The following is a 12217-nucleotide window of genomic DNA, read 5'->3' on the forward strand; positions in this document are numbered from 1 at the left end:
AATATCAATTTGCGTGAAAAAAGGAAGAGAAGCGGAAAAAAATTAATTGAAAAAGAAAAGGAGCGCAAAAAAAAATAAAGTATTCCCATAAAAACATGTTGGAAAATTACGTTACAGCACCGCGTTCGCGTAACCCATCGTTAATTGGAGGCGAGCAATGAAGGACTCGAGAATTTTTATCCCGCATATATGAAAAACGGCTACATACATAATATTATATGTAGGCATGGATAACACGTATAATTATTAAATTTGCGCACACGTTACGTAGCGCGCGTTATATAACGCTCTATATACCGAAAATTTACCTGGTGAAAAGAAAGAAAGAAAAAAAAAAATGATACAGAAAAATAACTATTTCTCCCTCCGGCATCAAAGTCAGCGACCATCTTCTCCAGCCCCGGCATCACTCCGCGTTTCTCCATTTTCCACTTTGTTATTTCCAGATCCACTTTTCCACGTCTGAAACTTGACGCAGCCCGCGTTGTTAGAGACGGGCGTTCCCCCCCTCCCCCCCCCCCCCCCCCCCCACGCCCCCCCGTCGCCTCTTTATCATCTTGCCCCCGGTACCTTCGAAGAATGAAATTGCCTTCGTTAGGAGGAAACGCCGCTCCAGTCAGACCCTTTCCTCGTCGTCCTCCCCCCACCGCAGACGCTCCAGCGAATCCCCTGCCCGTCCGTTTGCTGGAATATATGTGTACATCTACTCACACGTCTGCGAACTCTATTCCACCCCATACAGGCGAAGCCCGCGCCAGTTTATTACGAAATTTTGCCATTTTGGCACTCGCGCGCCCTTCGCGGACCCGCCATGTCACACCCACCGGGATTGATGGTGCAGCCGGGAGGAGTGGGACTCTCGCTGCGTGCGCAAGCCGGACCCTTGGCCCTCGCAATTTGATACAAATTCGAAACCGACACGTGACTCCGGGGGTAGGGGTGCAGGCCCTGCGGTTTCGTGTGGTGTTTAGGACTTAATCATGCCGGGCGGCAGCTCTCCGTGCAAGTTCCCGGCATAAGTCGGATCAGCGGATTCGCGCTGGTAATGAATTCGCCGTAACAAACCACTCTTCGCGTACCTACAGCTCGATAATGAAGGAATAAAAGAAGAAGAAGAAAAAAAAAGAAACCACGTTGAAAATCGACTACGAACTCTCGGAGATTAATTAGCAACCTGTTTCAATTTAGTATAAGCCGTGGCAGGATTAATCGTTCCACGCGTAACGCTAACGGTTCAACGTTTGAGACTCAACGTAGGTACGGGTCATCATTCAAGCGACCCGGAAACGGATGAGAATATAAATCGGCGTCGAATATCCGGGTCCCTGAAGGATATTTTTAGAAACGATGACGAGGTAACAAGGAGGAACGAGCAGCCGCGTTACCTCTGGGACATAAACGCACCGATCCTTGTCTCAGCTGTCATGTGGTTTCCATATTTTTCACGACGCTGTGAAATAGGGCATAGCAGAAAGAATCTGGACCCTTAAGGTGAAAGTCACGGCGAAACGGAAATCTTCACGGCACTGCAACCACTTTTCACTACGACAAGTATAGTAGCGAATAATGTAAATTTGTCAGTGACCAGACAGATTATCAACAATAAGTACGTGTTGCATACTCGTCGTTGGTAACCGTTGCATGTACGAAAATTGCTCGACGAGCGAAACCGTAGTGCGACGGTAAAAGACGGCGGTTTATAGAAACGAGAACAATGTGACAGTTGAGCTTGACGAGTTTATACGTAGAGATACAAATATATTACCGTAGCAAGCTAATCCGTTGTTCGGATCGTCAACAATGCGAGGTAATTGCGAGGGCAACAATGGGGTACAGACAGACAGGAGCCGGGACCCAGGGTGGCAGAAAGATCAGGACGCACCTGGCGAGGTAAGGGGGTAAGCGTAGAATCATTAACTGGTGTTGGGGTGCTGAATAGAGTTCATTGATACGTGATCGGCTGGTCGTATGATTATTCCCGGGCGCTGGGGAGGGACGGAACGACGTTGCCTATTGTACCGGTTAAGGGGCCTTGTCAAAACTGATATTGCTGATTTGCAACGCGAGGAATAGGGTCGGATACCCAACGAAGAGCGAGTGCCTTATCCGCTCGATCTCGAGGCGCAGACACCCTGCTTATATTGTATCTGTGGCATCTATGGTATCGAGACGACAGATTGCCCGATTGAAAATCCGGGAATGCAACAACGTGGCGATGTCGTTAATACACAACGACGTGCGGTGGTAATGAACGAAATGCGAGCTGAGCGTTACAGCTGAACAGGAGTTACTTTACGCCGAGAGAAACGTGCAAGTCAGAGGCGCTGAATGGTGCTAATAAAAACGTATTAATCACGCGTGGGATAATCAATATAGCGGCCCTGAGCACTTCTCTCGGTACCTGAGGAGCCGCATTGTTCGTTAAGAAACGTCTAAATCTATTCTAATTGTGCGATACGACCGCACGTCGGCGCTGAGCTCGCGACCCTTCGAGACCCAAAGACCAGGATGATATTCATCAAACAGATTAGCGGGGCCCTAATGACCACGGTAGCGCGAGGTAGCCGGAGAAGACGAAACGAGCTAATTGAACATTGTAATAAATCAATTCACACTTCGCGAGCTGTGATTAATATCCACTTTGTTGCAAAATGCGGATATGAAGGGGAAGTCGGAAGGTGATCCGAGGGTGCTACTATTGCATGGACTGCTCGCACGACTCTGGATTTCGATCTGGAGTTTCGCGATGAATGCGGAGAACACGGCGTGGCTGTTTCGCGTTTCACTGATTCCAGTTCAAGCTTATCCGAGTTGTTTCGCTGAAATGTGTGTCGGGTATACAAAAGTAAACAGCTTCGCACTTCTATCTCCTGCAAGCTTGTCAGTATCGGTCAGACGAGGAGAAAGAGCCTCCAGAATTTCGCTAATGAGGCGAACGGTATTATTTCACCGACCCTTTTCAGACGCTATCCCAAGATACTGTGAATCTCCTCGGTCTATACGCGCCTTCTCCTCCCCAGACTTCAATTCCACAACGCTTCGCAATGCTCAGCCTGGAAACACCCTCTGCCTTTCGATTCACGTAACACCTTATACCTTCTACCCAATGGAAAATCTTCGCGTCTCGACTCGAGCTTGAGCTTGAGCGAAGCTAAATAAGCTTTACTGAATACAATGATACGGTGGAGCGGAGATTCGACGGACGGCTTGTTGAATCAGATTTTGACAAAGTTTATGTACCATCGCAGTCAAAGTAAACGTCGAGGCAATTAGATTGATTCGGGGAATTCAAAAAAGCCGTACGTAGAATCCACCAGTGTAGAGATGAAACATTGATATGTCCTTCGCATTACAGTCTTGGTTTTTGGGAATAATGGTTTGATCCAGTAGTCAACTGATGTGGTACAGAATTCCAATCAGACGTCAATTACTTTCGCAAATGGTAATATGCGGTAGAAAACTAAAAAAATTGGTCAGACACCATAGAAATCTTCGTCCAACTGTCGTATATCAGAGTAGTATCCCGTCGAAAGAACTAGGCAATCCGACAACATACATGTATAGTACGATGTCCTCTTGAAACCAGCTGCGACTATGCGGTCCGCATCTTTTTCTTTCCCTTGACCACAAAAATGGTCATAAAGTGTCGAGTTACGTCATGTTTCTAACACAACTTCTCAAAGACGTTGGTCCCGACACGATCCGGAAGTATCGGCTCGAAATTGGACCAAGTGGGCGGGTCTCGTTGACACCGGACCATTGTGCCGGAGAACTTATCCTTCCCGATGAATGAACGAACGGTTTGAAAGCGGCAACATTTGACACAAACGGCATCGGGTCGCACAATTGGAGGGGATTTCAGGACGAGGGGGGGCTGAGAAAAAACTGGTTCACGCAATGATGATAAACTCACCGAGTACGGGGAAGAAAAATCCAACGTCAGAGAGCCCGCAGCTTGATTGCGTAGAATCCGGACCACCGTGATACCCGGAATCTTGGTTCTGCACGCGTCATTACCTCCGCGTCCCGCGGGAGACCCCGAGGAACATGAGACGGGGAGGGACGAGGAGCGCTGCAGGCTTCCCCAACGACGCCCTCGCAGACGGGTCGCGTAACATATCCTGGCGCCAGGGTGTCGGGCTGGTCGTCTACTTCCTCGCTTGTGTAACTCGCCGCCGATTCGTCCGAACCCTTGACCAGGTTCCTTGTGCCTGCAGCGTACACTGTGTTACGGAGGTCGGGAAGCACGTGGTCCCTGCCTCCTTGCTCGCCCCACGTGTTTCACACCCTGAAGTAGCCCGCGGTTGCAGCCTTGACCACGGAAAGAATGATCGTGCGGTTAAGGCAAGAACGAAAATAAGAGCGGGTACGCGAGATGGGGTTCGTAACCAAGGAGAAGAAAAACAAACATACGCTATACACACATATTTATGTGTAACGGAAGTCCCTTATTTAAGGGCTTTTTAAACGAGAGTACTACGATCGGTTTTCAGTGAACCATTAAGAAGGGCGAACGTGTCGAGAAAGAAACCGTAACCCTGGTCGAGGTAAAGGCACAAAGCGTGCCACCGCCGCGCGGATTATTCACCGAAGAGGTATAATAATTTCTTTTTCACGTCTCCGGAGCGATCCTTCGGTCGGTCGAGCGAGCGACTGCAGTCAGCCGCCGCAATGAAAACGACCGGATATGATGAAGAGAGAAGGAGAAGAGTCGGCAGCAAGAAGCTCACGCTGGACGGTTGCGTTTATGTCGAGGCGTAAGTACGGCGTAGGTAAATTCATGGCCAAGGTAGGACCTAACCAGGCAATATCCCGATAGTTCGCCACGGTTCACTTGGTCCAGACCGGACGTCATGCTCCCGGGAGCACCGGGTAAATCATTAAACAAAAGGTGGCGGAGGCGAGAACGCCTACCGTGGGCACGCCGACTAACGCAAACAAATAATTAGGTAGGTAAGGTATCCCCTGTGCCGCTGCCACGCCGCGGCGACGACGACCGGCCTCGTTGGGAATCCCCCTTCCACGCGGAAGGTGTTACCCGGGATCGTTTCGCTCCTAAGGGCTTCCAAACTTGCAAGAAAGAGATTTATACTTCCTAGGGGCGTCATGCCTATTTTCAACTGCACGCTCCCCTATTATCAGCCCACGAAAATAAGGAGCCGAAATGGTTTCGTCGCCGAAGAACGACCCGGCGTAAAACACCTACGCATATTCGCCTCTCCTCTTATTATACGTATTATTCGTCCGTGTGTCTTCTTTTCCTTGCTATTTCCTTACGTCATCGAACACGTGTTGCACGTCGTCTGGGCGTTGTCGCTTCTAAATCGGCGACCAATTTTTGAACACTCGGTGCGGCATCCGCCGTGACAAACGCTGGTTCATCTGTCGATCCCGGAATTCTTCTAGGCAGCAGCACCCCTTCAGTTCATCCGTGTGACAGAAACATGCTGCTCCTATATTTCATGCTACAAACATCACGCCCGAACGCCACTGAGTAATGTCGGTTTCCCAGGGTGAGATCGTTTTGGCTCCGGTTCACTCAGAACTTTCCGATGGTATTCGCCTCGAGCCGGTATCTTTTGGTCTATCTCGTCCGAAGAAACGGAATCGCGGATACTTTATGGCTTCCTCTGTGCGGAATATCGACGTACCCTTGGCGCCATTTCCTCCGACTTTGCAGTCGACATCAAAGAACGTTCATCTTCGAAACTTTGGAGTAAGAATGCTTGTAATTTCGCTTCTGTTTTCGCCGGAAAAACTTATTGCCATGAATTGGCTGATATCCAAGTATCGCGTTGACAGAAATGATCCTCCTCGAGAACTACATAGAATATCAAAGTTTTCCGTATGTTCCGTTTCCCCGAAGACATTCACCACCGGCGAACCGTGTGCCTTTCAGCGCGTGGTATCGTATAGTACGGTAGGGTAAAATGAAGGAATTGGAAATTAAAAATTAAGCAATGAATCACGACCCATGTCAAAGGATTAGAACGAGCCAGGAGAAATGAACCGCGGGCGGAGAGATAGAGAGAGAGAGAGAGAGAGAGAGAGAGAGAGAGAGGACCACCTCCAGCGGAGAACACGTGTTTTCCCAGTTTGGTCGGCGGGATCAGAGGCAAATGATTTACCGGTTGAATTCTACATTAAATCGGAGTCAGCATACGCGTACGCACTATAAATAAAAGTAACAAATAGACGCCTGTTTTACGCCACCTGCATACTTATGGTCTTCAATAGGACCCGTGTAATCTTCCAGCCGAGAGCCAAGAGCGGCAACAACTTTTTAGCCTCCGCTATTGATTCAACTTGTTAATTACTATCTAAGTTATGGCTCCCTGGAGGTGATGGGCTGGGGCCCGAAGCGCCAAGTCGGAAAGAACCAGAGTTCGCTGGTCTCCGGGTCCGGATTAGTGTATCCGAGCACGCGATTGCCCGAGAAAGCATCCCTGGCATTGATCACGCCAGAACTCGGATGCAGCGCGTTGCAGGTTGCATTATAGTTTCTAACGAGAAGCGAACGATTCTCTCAGATGTCCGAGATATTTCCTTCTCTCCCAGGTCGAGTCGATTATCCGTAACGGTGATGAATAAAAAAATTCTTCAAAGCTTGCCTCGCTTCGCGGAGGCCTCGGACGCGCGGACTAATAATAATCTCCGAAAGATGGCCGCGCTGGCCAATCGGCATTATAATCATGGGAGTTTGTCAGCGTCGCGTAAACAGGCAGAGGGAATATTACATACGTATTATTTCGCGAACAAGATCACACGGGGGAGTCGTGACTATCGCCGAACGGACTTTGGACGCCGCGTTACATATCGACACGTCGGTTAAGTTTCGCCTTAGGCCGCACGTTAGTTATTCGTGCGGCTTACGTGTACGTCGAGTAATTTATATACATACGTGGATATCTTCGAGTACGTGTATCATCTACGCTCGGTGTGCTGTGCGTGAGAGACGGCGATGTCTGCGCCGATCCAATAGTGGACTATACCGCAGCTTGTTTATGCTCGAGCTATAATTGATTTGATCCTTGACCCGAGGACGCGCCGTGCCAAAGGCACGCACCGTAAATAATGTTCTTTATTAGTGAATTAATAATGAGACTAGTAAAAGTGGAATGATTGAAAAAGAAAATCAAGTACGAAAATCTCAAGTTATTCACACACGTGCGTATATAACGGAATATGCGTGCATCCATTCGGCACCGAATCCGCAGCCTTCCAGAGTACCAAGTTTCTCCACTGTTTTACTATCTCTAGTAATAATATTCACTATTTTTAATTTCTGTTACAAAAAGGATTATGTGCGTGTAATTCAGCAGTAATTGACGATCGACTCTGTCGCTAAAGCTGTTTCGACCACCGCTCGAAATTAATTTACGACCTGCCTACGAGTTTCGTGAATTTTTTTACACGAGGTGAAATGTTGAAAAGTTGCTTATTTAAATTCTTATTAATTACCTAATCATAATGTTTAAAAAAAAAATTTTAATCACGTAGCGATAAATATGTATGAAAATTTTATGATTTCCTCGTAAAATCGTCACGCGATAAAATCGAACAATTTTTGATCGTACGAGCAAAAAATATTTATACAACGCGATTGGACTATTAAAGAGATGAAAAAAAAAATAAAAAATAAAAATTATGGAAGACTACGCCGATACAGAAGTGGAAAAGAAGTTGAAATCCAGAGCTGCAAATTTTACACGATCTCCGAGTAGAAGATGAGCATACCTGGACCTGGACGCTCGTAATTCAGGGATCGAGTTAATCGAAGGAACGAATAAGGTGGACGATCCGGTGATCGGGGTTAGAGAAATCTCTCGAGCGTCAAGCAGGGGTTGGGACCCGAGTGGCGCAGCAGGTGTCCTCGCGTATACTATATTTACGGTGGCCCCTGACCTCCGGGTGGCCACCAGGCGTAAGTTTCCCCGTTGAAGTTGCAGCGCGCCGATTTATGTGTGGGCCTTGTCGAGGAAGTAACGATCTGTAAGGAGGTTTGTAAGTTGGCGGGCAACAAGCGCCCTGCGGTGCATAATCCGCGTCTTGCGGGTATCGCGAACCCCACCGCGGGACACCGAACGTCAACTTCGCGGTTTCGCAGCCTTCCCTTCGTTTCCACCCCCTCTCTCTGTCGCTCTCCTTAATTCTGGGTAACTACAGTGCTGAATTATATAATATTCGCGAATCGCTGCAGATGCAGGGTATACTAGAGAAAGTCTCATTTTCACATAAAAAAATTAAAAACAATTCATTTTTTAAAACCTCTCCGTGTACGGATCTGTGAATTTCAAAAGAACGTGTTTTTTTGAATTTTGTTTCGAGTTTCTGCAGAGGAACTACGTTGAGATGGATTACACATTCGGAGAGATCAGACTCTTTTACATTAAAAACACATTAGGTCGTATTTTTTCCCCGGCGACAGGAAGTGCTGAGAATTCGAAAACGAGACAAAATTGGTGAACCTGTTATTCGTAATAGACGGCAAGGCCTAATTAACGGCCTAAAAATTGACGGATCTTCACGCGTCAGTGTGCACTATAGCATGTCCAAATTACATACAGATCTGAAATTTTTATCCTGTAATAAAGCGCTGGTCAAAATTTGTTGGATCAGTGCGGAAGCTGGTGGAAAGAAAGGGAACGTCGAAATGACGGAGTGAAGGCTGCAGCCGGCTGCAGTGCAAAAACTGATATACAATGACGCGTACGGCACGTAGTGGAACATAGATCCGTGAGATTGATCATTCGTAATTCATAAAAACCGGCTGGTCGACTAGACGAGCGGTTCGCCGGCCCTGCACTTTACGCGACAAGGAGGAGCCGTGGTCGCAATCTAGAATGGCCGCAAGACGTCTTCGAGAAACGAGATCCCAAGCCTCCCCAAGGAAGGAAACGATACGTGGCGGCGTGTCAGTTTCCCGAGAGCCAGGCCCCCAGGAGTCATCAATCATCGCGACGTTCTTTCAGCGCAGCGGAGGCGGCGACCGCGGAAGGAAACGAATCCGCAACACAGAGACGTGGCGGGAAAGAGGGACCAGCATTCGCCCCGGAAGGGGGATCCGAGAACGGGAGGGACCACACACGCAATTCTACGGGAAAGTCCTCGACCGGATCCTTCCGTGTTGCGATCTGCCATTACCGAAACGTTATCGCCCGTTGCGGTGCACCGGGAAGTTACACCGCGACGTTGTACGCCCTGACAATTTCAACTGGCCGTAGGTATAGTCCCCCCCCCCACCCTACACCGATCTGATTCTTATCGTTAAATTCGCCGCGGCAATTTTTTCGTGATGAAATTATGCGTGCATGCGTGTGTGCGTGAAATTAAACATACAGTGTATGTATAAATGTAAAAGTTTGTTCCGACGGATACGACACGATTTTCTCTATCTTCAAATCTGTGAAATCTTTCTTGCATAGCAAGTTTTCGTTAAACACGCATGTTGCTGCAGCCGAGATATATGGGACTGATTTAATTTTGTTGTAACTTTTCAGAGTCTTCGATTTACCCTCTGAGCAAATTTCTCGCTGGAGGCTTTCTTCTTTTCTCAAAAAAAAACCCCAAACCTTTTGGTCACAAAATTATCGACTACTCGATGATTCTTGAAAACTCATAAAAGTCTGTGATTGGTGAATCAGAAACTTAATAGTTGCCATAAAGATTGTCCTTGTTATTCGATCAATGATCAATGGTCTTAGAAATGTCATAAACGGTTTACGGAAGTCGTAACGAATGTTTAAACGCACAAAGCGCACCGCGATTACACATGTCACATCACACGTCTCTTCTGACCAAACGTCGGTTGTGATCATCCATGTAGTCTTTTGGTCGTATCGGACCCATGCAAAGAGAGTCAAAGGACGCGATGTCTCCGTGATCAGCCCGCAGCATCAGCGGCAAGTGTATCGTTGATCATAAGATTGATAATCAACGAGCTTTCGTAACGGTTTGTGTTGAGCACACGTGTTTGATGGTCCAGTATTAGCCGCAGGTTTACCGGTCGTTTCACGGTCCCCCGTGGGCCTCTGGCCCATAAGATAGAATTAACGCATTTGATAGTTATTACCCGGTGGTTCGTTAAGGGATACCATTCGGAACTGTTGAAATCTCAATCGCATCCGTGAGAATAAATTATCCGGTGTTAAATTGACCGGGGGAAAGAAAAAACGCGATACGTGTCCGTCGTTTCCGGCACTTCCACGCATGTGTGTACGTACGCGCGTGTATCCGTATAGTCGATTCTGCGGTAAGAAACAATCGCGTGCATCGCACGCTCCGGGGACCTCGTGCAACTTCGATGTAACGGAGGGCTTAAAAATACCGTGGCGCGTTAGTTCTTCGCTCCCCGTCGGAGCGCACAACGGTCTCAAAGAAAAAGGCTAACGCGCTGGAAGCAGACCAGAACAACGGACGAGGGGCATCATTAGTTTTCGGAATAGTACATTAATATCCATGGCTCGGGCGCGTATCAGCCCTGCGAAACAACGCCGCGTCAGACGGTGACCAGAAGTCGGTTGGTCACGTCAAGCTGGCGCCCAGATGCGAGCTGGCTCTCATTCGCCTCGCGTCGCTGTAAGCAGCCAGAGTCACTGGTATTAGCCGAAAATTCAGCGAAGATTACTTTCCTGCCGCTCGATTTCTCGATTATTTCTCAATCCGCGAGCCAATTGCCATTGGGACTTCTCACCAGCGTCTGGATAAAAATGAGGATACTCGTACGGTGCTCGTCATTCCCTGCGCTGCAGGGAAGAGAACCTAAGGGTCGTCACCGGGTATTCATGGGTCATTATCATGGGCCCGGTTGAATAATCCTCGTCGTCGCCGAGGCGCAATTAATTGGCTACAGTATTCTTGCGATGGGTAAAAAATGTCAATCTTTGATCTCCCTGTAAAGTTAAGAGAGAGAATCGCTCGTGGGTGGCGATTGTCTCGTGGCCCACGCCAATCCCGGGTTGTGGGAGTTGGGAACACGGCCCAGACTACCGCTGCAGGATTTCCATCCCGCTAAAGATGGCCCCGAAAGATTGACACGAGATTACAATGCCGTTCCCCATAGTCATCGGTGATTCATCCCGGCCTGCAACTGTTATTCTCACAATTCCGCTGCAGGAAGGCTGAACATGATTCCGCGTTCTGGGATCAACGAGGTTTGGACAATTGCGGGCGTTGATCAAACGGCGAAAGACGCCTTGGGTGGAGCCACGGATCACGGGACGTAGATATTTCGGATTTGCGATCTAGCCTCCCGCGATAAATTATCCAGCTCTTCCGACGCGAAGCTATCGATATTCTAAACTTTAAATCAACCCGTAAGAGAAAACGAAATCCACCACACCATTACTGACAATAAATAAACTTGAAGGAAATAAACAAATAGAGATTAGTTCCGCCAGTACCGGCAACTATAAATCATCTCAGAAACTCGTTAATCGTAAGCGAGCATGATTTGTTGCCGTATTTGAGACCTGCGAGACGTATATACGTATATGCAGAGGAAAGAAGAGGTCGTTGTATATCGGCGCCTGTGGAGGAGCCTCCGTAAAATTACCACCAACCTTTTTTATCCATACCATACATTCATAGAAACCCATAATTAGATCGGCAATCGAAGTCGATTAATGTATACCAGTAAGTAGTCGTGGGCTGCAAGTTTCCGAAATCGTGGACCACCGTCGGAAGCGGGAGAGGCCCATTTGTCGGGGACGCTTCGAGGACGACGCGAGGTGCGATCGTACAGCGTCGTTATAGGCAGGCCCTTCAACCCCCCGAGATTATGTCATCAAACGGCTTACAGTTCAGTGAACCGTTTCGTATCGCCGAACACACAGCGTGACGAGTCACCGACGCGCACCTGTGCTAATGGGCTTTCTCTCCTATACCTATATGGGATGCGCCGGATGAAAACGTACATGAAAACACGTGTAGAGTTCCGTGTAGATACAGTGTCTGCAGCTAACGAGGACGGGTCTATAAGCTGCCAATTAACGGCCGATGAGTCTTATCCTGGACCAGCCATTAATTAATTTAAATTCACCCGCCCGGCGTGCAGAGGCCCCCCCGCGATCAGGCCGAGGACCGCCGGTTTGTTGTCTCCTGAACCGAGCGATGATTTTCGATACCCTTTTTTTTTTCCTCCACTTATAGTTTCGCCTTTTTTCCGACAAGTCCGCGACCGAAGAGCGATACAGGGATGATCCGTTTTACCTTTTCG

General features: G+C 48.2%; 1 protein-coding gene across 1 annotated transcript in view; it reads right to left on the reverse strand.

The window, feature by feature from the left end:
- LOC124212070 (LIM/homeobox protein Lhx9) overlaps positions 1–12217 on the reverse strand; it is a 67888-nt gene that overhangs the window by 49386 nt on the left and 6285 nt on the right. The window contains exon 2 of the mRNA XM_046611798.2: positions 3914–4311. The gene's annotated coding sequence lies outside the window, so the exon portion shown is untranslated. The remainder of the gene's footprint in view (positions 1–3913; positions 4312–12217) is intronic.

This window comes from Neodiprion pinetum, chromosome 2, assembly GCF_021155775.2.
Source record: "Neodiprion pinetum isolate iyNeoPine1 chromosome 2, iyNeoPine1.2, whole genome shotgun sequence".
Classification (NCBI taxonomy): Eukaryota; Metazoa; Arthropoda; class Insecta; order Hymenoptera; family Diprionidae; genus Neodiprion; species Neodiprion pinetum.